The sequence below is a fragment of the Anopheles arabiensis genome, chromosome 3 (assembly GCF_016920715.1).
Source record: "Anopheles arabiensis isolate DONGOLA chromosome 3, AaraD3, whole genome shotgun sequence".
Classification (NCBI taxonomy): domain Eukaryota; kingdom Metazoa; phylum Arthropoda; class Insecta; order Diptera; family Culicidae; genus Anopheles; species Anopheles arabiensis.
In genome coordinates this window covers 67,930,165-67,944,626 of record NC_053518.1, presented here as the reverse complement: position 1 = coordinate 67,944,626, position 14,462 = coordinate 67,930,165, and the positions used below count along the sequence as shown (strand labels likewise).

The window sequence follows — 14,462 nt, the reverse complement described above, 5'->3', positions numbered from 1 at the left end:
ACCTGTTCCATTCTTGGTTGACGCATCGGTAAATACTCCTTGCAGATAATTTGAAAATGAAACGAGAGAACAGCAGCAGCAAAAAAGAAAAATAAGAAACATGCAAAGAACCGATTCACGCAGTGTTGCAAGATTCCAACTTCCACATACACAACAAACCGGACGAACGCGAATCAATGTGGAAATAATCCGCTCGAATAACTACCAACAACAAAACAGATAGAGAGAGAAAGAGAGAGAAAATACAGCCAAACTCAGCAATAACAACAACTGCTTAAAATAAATAACGCGACAAGCAACGTCGCAAAATGCTAACTTGTTTACGTTCGTAAATCGTAAAAAAATGACCCAAGCGGAGAACCGGAGAAGGCGAAAAAGGCAAACTACAGCTCCACCAAAAGCCCCGAAACCTGGAAAGACGACAACGGTGCTGGCAAGAAGAACGAACCTGTGGAGAGAACCATGGGCATGAAAATTGCCAAAACGTGCCACCCTGCGCCGCACTGGGGGCTAGAAGCGGCGTAGCAGAGGGAATGCCAGACGACGAACCCGGTGAAACGAAGAGCACAAAACGGTTAAGTAAACCGATATTTTTCAACCCAACCTGTGTGGTTGGAGCGAGCGGAGAGAGAAGATTCGTGGTAGGGCTAGCTGCCCCTGGAGGATCCAGTTTTTCTCGATGTCAGAAGAGATCCTTCCACCACGCTGCCGTGGTGCTCCGTTCCGCGAAAGCGCGGGGGTTTTGTCGGAGGCCTGTATTTGGTTGGTATTATTATTCGATCGCATGATTTGTCGACACACGTAGCAGCAGTGCACAGAGGAACCCGCAACCCTCCGAAAAAAAGGACGCAGAGAGCCGAACGAAGGGAATTTTTGGTTTCGCGAGAAAGAACGGCTGGCCAAAATTAAAACAAAGCCCTTTTGCCTCCTCCGCAAAGCGCGTGTCTTCCCTCCCTTTGGAAGTGGTTGTTCTGTCTTGAGGACTAACTCAGGTTTTGTGTGCCCGAGCAACCGGTGATTTTTGTGGTTCTATAGTGTTTCCGATCGGCTTCAATCGTTGGAACTGGCACGACAGGATAGGCATTGGATAGCAGGACGATGACATTCCATTCAGGGAACATTGTCCGCACCGGTTTTTTATTTTTTTCGGAGCAAGTTTTTACGAGGTGATCCTGTCTCAGTTCCCCCTCTCAAAAGGACAATGATTCCTGGTACGCAGGTACGCCTTCTTGGGGACTTGTTGTTGAAGGGCTGAGAATTCGCCAACTAACTGCAAGCTTCTTGCCGTTCCCTTGTATACTATCAGACGCATACAAGCACTTGAAAATTGGCAGATTTTAGGCGACGTCCTAACGAACGGAACGGTTTCGCTCATTGAACATTACATTCTGGGCGCTCGCTGGAAGGGGCTGAGCCGCTGAAGGCAGAGGGAGTGTAACGAATTGAAGCAACAATGTGTCGATCCATCACTTAAAACCGCAGCCTGCCCTGCAGAACCAAGACGACGACGTCGGGACCGATTATGGACACGGTGGTCGATAATGGTGATGAAGATGATGCAACCGGTTATAGTGGTCGGGCTCCTCCGGACCAATTCGCCTGTAGGTTCCGAGCTCCAGGCTGCTACTGCTGACCATTTTTCAACCTTGAGCATACGTGTACAAAAGGAGGCGTAACAAAATTCCCGAATCGAGGCGAAACCAATCCTTTCCATCGGGCCCAGTCCCCGACACCGATGGAAAGATTAATGAAACGTATTATAGAAATGGCGGAGTGCGCGAAGGGGCACATGCAGCAGCAGCAGCAGCAGCAAGAAAGCAAGAAAGAACCCTGCACAAACTGCACTACATAATAAAGGGAAACGGTCAAATACAAAGAGCACGCGAGGGTTTATAAATGGGTTGGGCGGTTGGGGATGGGTTTTTCGGGAGCAAAACATTTTGGTAACGGTTGTGCACTGGGACTATGATTCCAATCTCCCTTGCGGTTGGTGAGTGTTGCAATTTCTGGCATTATTTGGTCATGAATTTGATTTTTAATTTAAATCAAATGCGTAGTATCTTTTGCCAGAATATTATGTATTAAGATAAATGGATTAATGTCACTTATTACAATGTTTGGTATTGGCAAAACTTGATTATGTTTTCCTAAAGCCATCCTCTAAGTATGATAAAGATCCAAAATTGGTTCACGTCCTGATCTTCTCATGAGGGGAAATAAATTAAAACTTCAAAAAGGTGCATGATTACCGATCGAACCGGAATTCAAACAAGTTATGGAAATAATATATCCATAAATAATAATGTATCCATAATCAATGCCATAACTAGAAGAAACACACAATATTTAGTACGGATGGCAAAAGTGCATCAGTCGAAAGGAATCTTACAAGGAAGAATATTGGAATTTTTGTCAAGAAATCGTGTAATTTTATTAAAGGTTTTAAAATTTCTTGAAATGCAGAGAAAACCCCTGTAATTGAATCCTCATCTCAGTTCTTAACGACTTTACATGTGACCCTTAGGACATTTATTAGCAATGTCACTATTTAAACCACTATTCAACATCAAATGTTCGAGAAAAAGTGCTACAGCACACGAGATAAAGAGACGACCCCTGTAAATGAGTGTTCCTCTCATTTCTAAATAAAATTTACACTGTTGTACCTTTTACTGAGCATCTCTAAACCTAAGATGCTCACTAATGTTCTAAGAATTTAATCTCTCCTCAAACAGCGTCTATTTACACTGCCCCGCTTGCATACATGGCTGTAATCGGTATGTTATGATTACATGGCATTCGGGAAAAAAACTCTACTTAAACTATGACTCCCCTCAAGTGATCCCCGGACAGAACGCTGCCAAAGGCAAAAAGAGGAGACCTCCTCCTGTGTGCAGCAATCGTTCCCATGCACGGAAAGCGGCCAGTAATGTGCACCACACTCCGCAGTGTCCGAGATGCGGATGTGCTGGGTTGAATATGTCAGAAGTTATCAAAATCCCCCGCGCCGAGCCCGGATGATGGGTGATAACGTCTGCCAGAGCAGTCTGTACAACAAGTGTACAGCGCTCCCGGTTGTGTTTTTGTAACACTACGATTGACGCAGTCGTGCCCAGGGCAAGTTTTGTCAACAAAGCCATCAAGCGTGCGAGACGACGACGACGCGAGTTTTGCAAGCAAATATTTCTGTTATTGTTGATGTTTGCAAGCCTGGAATGGGTGTTTGAAGTAATTCCGGCGCACTATCAAATCTCTGGGGTGAGAAGGGAATGTGTTCAACAAGAGTTCAATTCCGGGATGCAGTTTATTGCAGCAGTGCCTGTGGATTGTTGCTGTGTGGTAGTCAAAATTTGGTAGTTTTCTTTGTGGAATTTAACGATTTCTAGACAACGACCTCCTACACTCATTTGTGTTATAAGATATATTTGTTGAATATATAATTATATTATATTCCTCATAGGAATTACAGTTCCTTCCATAGTTCAAACTCATCGCCCATCCAGGCTGTACTTTTTATACACAACGCCATGCTTCAATCAAGCGATAAGCCTTCCTTTCCTAACAGATAATCTTTGACTCGAGACGAGATGTTTCGAGTTACAAACGACTTGCACAGTGCCGCCATCGTTCTACAGCTGTCTCGCGTAGCGTACTATCCCAGAGCTATGGTCCAAACAAAACCACTTTCGATTACACTGGTCCTCATAGCCGTTCCCGCTGCTCTGGAGGACGTACTCGTAAAGAGCTCATTGACAATGTTGCATAGAGGAGTGCAACTGTTGAGCGTGATAAGAATCGTTCCAAAGCCAAGGATGGGATTTCTAACATCGAGTGGAGCATTTCATGGGAATTGTTGCCCCTTAGAAGTGGACTAAAGTGTAACGCAACTCCTTAAAAGCTCCCCCCAAAAGTATAGTACACTCTACGCGGGACATTGAAGATTGGATGTCTTCGAGTAGGGCGCAGGGTGTAGTAGAGGCCTGCGACATACTTTATGTGGAACGTCAAGGAAAGGTGCCATTTTGCAGACACGGTTATTGATATTCCGTTCGTTTCGTTTGGCATCAACCAAGAAAATAAAAACCTGAAACATGCCGAAATTGGCCATTGTAGTACGCCAAGTTTGCCGAAAACTACACCGAAAAGGCCTCACAAAAACCATCACCGTAGTACAACCATGGCGAGACAATGGTTTTCGGAATACATTAAGGTGTGTATTTTTGTGCCTATGCACATCCAAAGACCATACAGGAGACACGATCCTCTGTGGAACATGATCATGCACCCTGTATGTAAAAAAAAGGAATTGCCTTATGACGTCGACTCTACCAACTCTGGTTAAGTTGAGAGCGTGCGAGAGAAAGAGAATTGTTGCATAATTTTATACCTTTTCCCCTTACTATTCTTCTTCTTCTATTGTGTACATAATTACTATAATTGAGATTGCGTACGCGGGTTGGTGTCGGTGAGGAATGCCGGGAGGATCGCGTTCGATCTCCGCAAGCATCTTTCGCTAGGCTTTTCAGCGTCGAGGCGGACCCGTTTTTGGATCTTCGGAGGGAGATGGTAAAAAAAAAACATCGTAACATTTTTATTTTATGACGATCACTCTTTTATTATTCTTGTGATGTGGGTAGGGAGCATTAAATCTACGTTTGATGTAAATATTGATTTATGAATATTAACTTCACTTTTAAGGATTTTGGTGTGTTTTTTATGTCACATCTTCAATGTGTATAAAAACAGTTCCCTGTTTTATTCGCACATTGTTGTTGAAGCTCCATTAGAGGTTTATTCATACAAATGGACCAATTTAAGTAATTTTCTACACCCCTTTCTGTAATTGACATCATTGACACGTAGACACAGACAGTTCGGAAGGAGGGGCACTTGGGTGCGCTAGGAACGATTTTTTACATCCATTCAACCCCCGTCCCTTGCAGTGTGCTGCTTGTTTTGACTGACTCATCAAACAATTTGGGGTAACATTTAGCGAATACTTTTGGCAGACGACGACGACGACGGCGGGAGTACGCCACTCATTCTGCGTGACGCAGCACGATCAATTTAAAAGAGCTTTATTATGCTTTAAGGAAGCGCACAACGCGCGCACGAGGGTTGTGTCCGAAGATCCGGACAAGCCTAGTGTTGCTAGATCCTATCGCGCTCGATCGGCACCATTTTTATGTGCTGCTTAACTGCTCCCTCCGAGCTGAATCGGCCTATTCGGTAAGGTTAATTGATACGCGGACGGACGCACTTCACTAAAAGTGTTTGTGTGTTCGAGAATCTTGTGACGAGATCCTGTGAGGTGAGTCGTCCTACTCGGGAGATAATAGTGAAATCTTCTCCAGCAGTACGTTCTCGCGATCATGGAAGGCAGAGCTGGGAAGAGTTGGGAGCTTCGGCAATAAAAAAGCCTCATTATCGAGCAGTAAAATGGCGCTATGGTGGGAGGAGGAGAAGCAACCAGAACACTTCCACACGTGCGGCCTCTGTGGATCGCCCCCTTGGGAGTGTCCCTGGAGCTACGAGGGTGAATGGGAATGGTGGAAATTATTACCAAAAAATGCAAATACCACACCGAAAACGATCGTGCTGCGGGTGCCAGAGAGAGAGAGAGAGAGGGATGTCGATGACGACAGCAGCAGCAGCTCCAAAACCTGACACAACAGTGCGTCCTCCATCAGGAGAAGATGATCAGGCGATGCTGGCGACCCGTTCTGGGTACAGCTTCTTTCCCCTCCCCTCACCTTGCTCGGTTCGGGGCGTCCGACAACAAGTCTGGTGACTGGTTTTATGAATGTTTTTAATTTAGATAAGAATACCGATCGTTTCATGATCCCTTGCGAGCCGCCATCCCTCCTTCACTGATCATACGAGATGATGATTCGCAGCCAGAAAGTCACATTCTGGGCAAACGATCGAGCGATCGGACGTGGGGGACGTTGTCTCGAGAGCACTGGAGAGCTTGTGGTTTTCCTCCTTCGTCGTCATCGTCGTTTGGCAAGCGTGCATGCGCGAATGTCTTTCCACACCGAAATGTTATCTTTTCCACTCAATTATGCCACAGCGAGCGCGCGTGCACACACACACACAACTCGGTTATGCTGTTATGGGCCGTCGGACCATTTTCGGCAGAAACCGGTCGCACCGACCGTGCGCGGCAGAACCGGCCAACTGATCTGCAAACTGGTTTCCGCCCGGCGGGAGCGTATCCCCCTCCTGGATCTAAGGACACGCCAGCTCTCCTCCCATTGCGTATGGAGGAGGCACGCAGATGGTGTGGCGTAGTGTCATTGATGATAAACAGACATGCAGTTTTTTCGTTGCCATTACTGTTGTTATTGTTGCTTTTTCGTTTGTTTTTGTGAAAGGCGAAACATATGGCCCCCCTGCAACAACCCGGCCCTGTGTGACATGGCGGATGGTGATGGTATGGTGGTGCACTTTTTTTGCTGGTGCTGTTACTGTTGGCCGACTGGTCATTCTCTTCCCATCTTATCGTGTTTTCATCTGCCATCGGGGAATGGTTCTCGTTTTGGGGGGCGACTAGCTTGCTTGCTGTTGCATAATGAGCCAATTTCGGGATGGAGAGAGAGAGAAAAAAAACTGTTGTGACTACCGTGAAGTTTCGCGGAGTGGTTAATTAATTGGCACAGAGGCCTTTTTCGGAGGCTTCCAGATGCTAAGTTTTGCACATTGCTGCGAATGTGGCTAGTGCGACTAACACTTATGTTGTTGTTTTTTATGATAAAGTATAGTTTTGAGTACATTTTTAGTATCATTTTATTTCTCAATTTTCTTATATTTAATGCAACTTATGTTAAATATTAGTGTATTGCAATATTATAGCATTTTGTTGTAGCACGAAATATATTTGGTGATATTGATTCCATTTTTTTTATGTATATGACTTTTAATATTCTTGTCCTATGGTCTACCCGTGGCGCCGTGTTAGCCTTTCCGGGTGACATACTGCTAGACGTTGGAACAAATCTATTCTGGAGTGAATTGGGAAATTTTAAATGTAGAAATAATAGGGTAAATGTACCAATAGTGGTGCAATTTGTAGTGGTACCGATGTGTTTTAATGGATATAAAGTGTTAGGAAGGATAATTTCTGAATATTTTAACACATAGCAATTGGAATATGTTTTATCTACGCAATCACAACCATTTTTATCATGAAATACATAAAATTTACGAAAAAAATACAAATTTTTGTGACTGCTTCGTTGTACCTATAATGGTGGTATGGTTCCTATAGTCGTCGTATTGTGTTCCTATAGTGGTGATAAACAAAGATGCATCAAAAACGGTGTATAATAACAATGAAACTTAGTTTCGAAGCTGTTTTCGTATGAATAGCAAGGATTACTGCCATAATATAGGTTTCTTGCGTAATTTGATCGTAAAAAAAATGTATAAATTTGATCAATGAAACTATTGACTAAAGTACTGCATCACACCTGTCATCAACCTACACCCGGAAGAGTGTGATTGATTTGAAGTCAAGTTTTCATTCAGCCATATAAGCGAATTTCGGCCTGTTTTTGGTAAATTACCTACATAAAACTCATTTCTGTTGCTTATTTTAGTGAAAACAGTACGACATGTCAAAAATTTCCCCGAAAAAATCTAAAACGACCTTTTTTTATTGATGTTATAACTATAACCACTATAGGAACATGCCTGTTTTGTGTACCTATAATGGCACTATGGTAAAAAACACTTAAAAATGCATAAATATGGTCAAAAGGCAAATAATTTTAGTAAAACAATAACATTACGTAACAGTTATGTTGAAAAACTAGTAATTGCGTGGTTATGTGGTCGTTTAGAACGTTAACAGAAAAATGAGTATCGTTATGAAATCCTAAGGATTTTAGAAAAATGTTGACACATTTAACAAAATAATGGATTTTTCGGTAACTGAGTAACGGAATGGCCCCATTTAACTTTTAAACCCTTTGTAAAAGGCTGAAGAACATTTCACACTAACTTAAATAACTTAATTACTTGTAATTTGCCGTATGAACCGCATTTTAGTGCAATACCACCACTATTGGTACTACCACCACTATAGGTACATTTACCCTATTCCTTTGAACGAAATAATACTATATCTTGTACTTGATACAATTATTATCCAGTATTCATCATGTCTTATTGACAATTATTAGGTCGTCTAAAATATATAGATGTTGTATATTAGTTAGTGGTTCCTTTCGCAACTAATATGTCTTCCAAAAATAGCAAAAAAATGTTTTAGTTTTATGATGTGTGATTTTTTTTTTACATTATCTTCATACAATTTGGCTTTATTCTTCTGTGTAAACGGTTTTGTGTTGGTTGACTGCATAACGAGAATTAAAAAAAAAACTAACAATTGTTCTTTACCCATTAATCAAAACTGCGATAAATACAGTAAAAGCTGCAAATAATAAGCGCTACGCTTTTCGATTGTGTCTCTACCCTACCTTCGATTATCGATCATTTTGATAAAGATCGATTCGATTAAACCTGCGTCTGCCCATCATTTTTGACATGTAATATGCATCTCCACGCACGGGTAAACGCCTTTCGCCATTCGGTTCCCTTGCCATACAAACAAACCGGGAGACAGCCAAACGAAAACAAGAAAGAAAAAAAAAGTAAGTTACCTGATGAAGAGATCTTCAAATATTATTCATATCCTTGTAAAACCATTGAAACGATCCATTAGCCAGCCGTACGATCGATCGGGTCGAGTCATTTTAATCCTTTGCCTTTTACTCTGCTGCCGTGGCGGGGTTGCCGCGTCTCGCAGGAGCAACCCGCTTCGTCATGCCGATACATCCTCGATTCGTGGGTCCGAACCGGGGCTCTAATGTCCCTGTTGGGTTGTGTTGCAAAGCGCAGGAACCGGTTCAAGTGATCGTACCAGTTTTTTTTGGGAAGTGTGTTTATCGAGCGTTGAGATCTTTCGTAATTAGGAAAAGACGAAAAATGAGCGCTCGGAACCGTGCTTTAAACGCAACGGCAACTCCTTGCCTCGTAGAAATGGGGGTAAAAACGGACATTTGCTCAGGATGAGAAGGATAGAGATAGCGGTGGGTGTAGAGATAAAAAAAGTAAATAAACAAATAAAGCCCAATGGAAAATCTTTCTTCCTAGCAGCAGCCTAACACGGCGAGAAAAGGATTTTTCGGTTCCATCATTCACTGCACGTCCATTTAACGTTTTGAACGGAGGGGTTTTCTATTGGAGGAAACGACGGGCCCAAACGAACTATGAAATCAAATACGTTTGGAGTGGACGAGCGGGAGTGTGTATGTGAGTGTAGCGGTGTCTGTCTTTGTGGGGTTAAGTTCTCAATACGTACGACAAGAGACGAACCCGAGATCGAAGAAGCAACAAAAAGCAAAGTAAAATATTGAGTAAAATAATATTAGGGGTTGTAACGTGAAATCTCGCTCCTTTTTTTCTGTTGCTGCTGCTTTGGTTGTTCCTGCTGGAAGACCCACTGAAATCTTGAGCGATCACTTCTCCGGTGCAGGGTTGCTGCAGCCCCTTACGGGGGCCTCATTTCGGACCTCTTTCTTTATCCTCGTCACGTTCGGTAATCGGAGATGGATGGATAATGAATTTGTGGAAGGCGAAGGCGAGAGATGGACGCAACCAAGAGAGGACCCTTTGGTAGGAGGATATTTGAAAACGTTTGAAAAAAAAACTCCCCACACCACCATCACTGGCACGAAAAACGAGACGTTGACGAAATAACAAGTGCGAGATGAGGAGGGAGAGCAAATGAAGCATACGAAAAAAAGGATCTTTCGGAACGCAGGTCCTCCACGATCGTTCGCTAGATTGCTGAGGTTTGGTAGAAAAAGGAGCAAAGGAATGGTTCCGCTTCGAAACACTTGACGACGTGTACTGTAGGGGATTTCGGTTGGTTTACCCAGGGCCCTAAGCTAGCGACATGAAGGCAATGAATGGCATGGAGGGTTCAGGAATATACAGACAAAAAAAAAGAACCCAGGAAAATAGAAACTGGTTAGATGAGGTTCGTTTTGTCATGTCCCTTTGATCATTACTGGTAAGTGGTTCTTTCGTTATGGTTGGTCCTCCCGGGTGTTTTCGATGCACTTGGCGTGGCGTACGGTTCCGCGTATTTGTAATCGTTTCTTTAGCGATTATTTACGACAGTACCAAATTACGCGGCAGCATACTGATGGTTCCGAGGTCGATGAGGATTTCTTCCTGGGGGATGTATTTTCCTAATCTCTTTTAAAAAAAAAAGCTGCTAAAATTTATGACGCTTTCGTGTTTTGTGGCCCCAGTTTTTAGTTTTGTGTTTGTGGGCTTGTTTGTTGAAATTATCGCTTCGAGATATTGGAGGGTTCCGAACGAACGACGCGAACTCTCTCATATGTTTCGTGTCATATTTACCTATAAATTAGTCGTCCGGGGATTTTGGTTATTTGTTGGCTTTTAAGCAAACGAGATAAACGGTCTCGAAAAGTGGCTCGAGTTTTCCCGCTTTCCGCACAGGATTATGTGTGATTAGATTTGATTTACATATGTAAACCTTACGGAGATAACAAGTGTGATTGCTTAACAGTCTTAGGAGTCTTTTTTATTGTTTTTCGTGGAAAGAAGGATGCAAAGAAACGATCGAAACATCCATTTTATCAATCCTATTTGCTTTAAAGCTCGTAAAAATGATGGCGAGGATAAGCATAAAAAGTATACTCAGAATTGTTATCTCGGTTTACGCTTTCTTGTCGGATGTTGTATATATTATAAGGCGAATTGGGGATCAATCGAAAAGCATTTTTGAAATTCAATAGTTAAAATCGGTAGGATGTACGTAAGTTTACTTTACAAGTACGAATATGCCCTTTCTAGTATATTTATTTAGTAATCCTTTAGTTTTTTTTATGGTGTGCTCTGAATATGGCCTTTCTAGTATATTTATTTAGTAATCCTTTAGTTTTTTTAATGGTGTTCTCTATTTGCACTGTTGAATTCAGTGAGTTCGTACATACATTCCAAATTTCTGTATGTTTCCTGTTTATTTAATGTTTTGTATCAATATTGCTGTTTGTTGCTGTTCCTTTTGCGCTTGTTATTAATTCTCTTCTTTTTCTTACAACTTCAACTACTCTTGCTACTGTTTTCAACCATTATTATGCTCTGCTTTTTTCAAAATGTTAAATCTATGTTCATGAAATATTATTTATTACTTTTCGCTTTCTTTTGTTTCTGAAGTTCTTTTTTATTGGTAATAGTTTGATTGATAACTGAAATGAAATTGATTGATCGAAAAAAAAAACTGCAACATAAAAAGTCAATAGCTCTTTACTATATTGAGTATGTTAAGTTAAGGTAGTAACAAATAACAAGTTAAGGTATTAATTTTAATTTAAATACATTTAAATCTTTATTTATAGTGCAAACTAGTTGCAAAAAATGCATAATTTTATTCAAAATATATTAGAATATATGCTTTAATTATCCCAGAGCATGTAATATCACAGATCAACTGAATATAACTAAACATAGCACAAACAAGTAATATAACTTAAAAAGACTCAACTAGTGAAACATAACTGGATACGTGTAGCAGAACGATTCAAAAATTAATCAAGAAAAAATCAAATCAAATAAAACGATTACGGCTATAATTCCATACTATTCACTAATTGATTGAAGTAGCTTTTTATAGATCTCCGAGCACTCCCCTCGTAGTAGACCCCTATTCTTGCCTCAGGCTGCTCGCTCCGGTCGGCGTAAAAACGGCCAAACCAGGAAAAAGGTGGTACAGCCAAATTTATAGATAATCTACCCCGGCTTCAACCGTGTCTGCACGCCAACCTTCCCTAGCACCACCCACACACATGCTTCTGGCATGTTTTTGAATGTGTTGTCAATCGACTCACTCCATCCCCACTCCCTTTCATGCCCCATCCTCTCCGTCGCCCAAGCCAGAACCGTTTCGTTCGCTGCTAACACCACCATTTCGATACCAACCGGACCCCGGACCACTGGGGCCTGCCTAACCCGCGCGTACGCGTTGATTAACACGACCGAAATGATCATATTAATTACTGGACCTGTTGCCGCGAGTGCGCAATCCACCACCGCAGCAGTCTCGGGGCCGGTTTGCGCCTTAAAGTCACGATCGCGGAAGCCTTTTTGCGCCGTCTCAATGGTGGCGCGCGGTGCGAGAAGCAGCCGATGACGGAGAGATAAGTCACTCCATGAAACAGGTCCTGCTCTGCTGCTGATGCTGAATGTGTGCCGCCTCGTGGCTCGGTACGTGGGGCTCAGTTTGTGTATGTTTTTTTTTGTTAATTCATCAAATCAATTCCACTCAAAGTAGTATAATCGCCGGAACATGTGAGAGGTCTTAGCCGTGTTTTGTTTGTTTGACTGTTGTACTACGGCACGAGTGTACGCGGCTAACGGGTTTCGGTACGGAGTTACCGGAGTTACGATCGACGAGATTTTGAAGAGTTCACGGATAGGGCGCAATGGTAGTTTAATGTTGTGTCCTTACCTTCTACGACTCGCTCGTAGTTAATGAATCGGTCGCTCTGGTATCAGGTAGAAACTGCTGCGGTTGGGCATAGGACGACGGAGGTCATGCATCATTCGCAACGGAGCGGAGCCACTGAAAAGTGTTGATCGAGTAGATGGATCGAGTATAAATCTCCATACATATTGTTGCTCTAGGTGTTCCCAACATCAATCAAGACCTCCCCACTGATGGAGAGAGAGCGCTTGCCCAAGTTGTGACCTATTTGTGCAGCTGGACACAATGCAGTCCGAGTCGGGGTTTTTGCACGTTTAGTCGATAGTTTTGGTTCTGTGGTTGATGTTTTATACACGTCTTGGCTGTCCATAGCACAGCTGCGCACAGTTTGGTATATCTATAATTTAAAGGCCATGTTTTTCCTTTCGGTTTGGGTCACCCGTCGGCTCTACCATGTATGTAGTGTCTAATTTTGTCGATCTATAGGCTACAGCAATCAAACGCGCTCATAGTGAAGCCTTGTTCTCTAGTTGGTATGTTGTTAGCTAAAGTTAAGGAATTCACAATTAAAATGAAAAACACTGGAGGAGAACCAACCAGGCTCCCTAGTGCGATCGGGAATTATGTTTTTTATCTCATGGAAACAGAAGTTCTGGTTTTTTATCCATACCGGTTCGACACATTTGCACACGTCGATTGTCCACAGCTGGGGACTTGTGGGCCTGAACACAGCCGTTTGCGGTTGTAGTAACCCTTTGCATCGTTCGAGCGCGCGGTAAGGCGCAAATCAAGCCTGTGCCTCTGATTATTGAACCACGATACCGCCACAACACACTGGTGCAGCAGCTTGGTCATTTCCTGCCATCATGCAACATGCTCTCTGCATCGCCCGGTGCGCGGTGTTGTGCACATTACGCTAGCAGAAAGCGAAAGTGTAACTGCAGCATGCGTATTAGGTTCAGCAATTTATGGGGCAGCTTTATTTATAACGCGCCCGCTTTGCCACGCAAACACCCGGCCAATACCTCGGTACGGTTGGAATCGTTAATGGTTTTCCTGTTTCGTGTCAACCCGAACGGGGGTTGATGAAGTGTGTTTTTGCACTGCTTTTATGGAGAAGGGGAAGGGTGGAGGTAAAGCGTTTCAGGAGTTTTTTCCCGGGTTAATCGACAGCATGCATAACCGTGAGCCATGAATAATAGTATTATTTTACAGTGTTTTAATTACATGCATTGCAAGCGAAAAATCATATAGTGGAGTTGTTTTGTAAACACCAGGAAAAGGTTTAACTTTTGGTTCGTTCGCAGATAAAAAAGAGAAAGAAAGGGATTGTCGAATAGGAGACAAGATACTATCGTTTCGCTTACAGCGCTCGACGATCGCTCGATGTTGCGTCGTGTTGTAAGTATTTATTTCAAAACTAGCGCGCTTCTTGCATGTCGGCTCAATGGTCTAGGGGTATGATTTTCGCTTCGGGTGCGAGAGGTCCCGGGTTCAAATCCCGGTTGAGCCCGATGGTTGGATCTTTTTTGGATGATGCAAAAACGTTTTTAGAATAAGCCTCCAACACGTTTGCTTTCCATTGTGCGCGAACACGTTATTTTAATACGAAATTAGACGTTTGTATGCGTTGTGTACCTTTGTAGGTGTTTTCTATTGTTTCTATCGGCTCAATGGTCTAGGGGTATGATTTTCGCTTCGGGTGCGAGAGGTCCCGGGTTCAAATCCCGGTTGAGCCCGTGATATTTTATAGCATCTGAAGGTCCGATCGGCGGATGCTGTCAATTGTGAGGTTGTGTATCTTTATTGTGAATGTTGTCGTTTGTTTGCAGGCTTGTGTGCGTGATCTATTGTTTTTATCGGCTCAATGGTCTAGGGGTATGATTCTCGCTTTGGGTGCGAGAGGTCCCGGGTTCAAATCCCGGTTGAGCCCGTGATA

The 14,462-nt window shown here is 42.9% G+C and overlaps 3 non-coding genes across 3 annotated transcripts; all 3 read left to right on the top strand.

Moving 5' to 3' along the window:
• The first annotated feature begins 13,964 nt into the window (after window positions 1–13,964).
• On the top strand, window positions 13,965–14,036 carry Trnap-cgg. Its single transcript has one exon. It is a non-coding gene; the product is annotated as a tRNA-Pro (tRNA).
• Window positions 14,037–14,190: 154 nt separating this feature from the next.
• Trnap-cgg lies at window positions 14,191–14,262 on the top strand. Its single transcript has one exon. It is a non-coding gene; the product is annotated as a tRNA-Pro (tRNA).
• Window positions 14,263–14,384: 122 nt separating this feature from the next.
• On the top strand, window positions 14,385–14,456 carry Trnap-ugg. The gene has a single exon. It is a non-coding gene; the product is annotated as a tRNA-Pro (tRNA).
• Window positions 14,457–14,462: the final 6 nt, after the last annotated feature.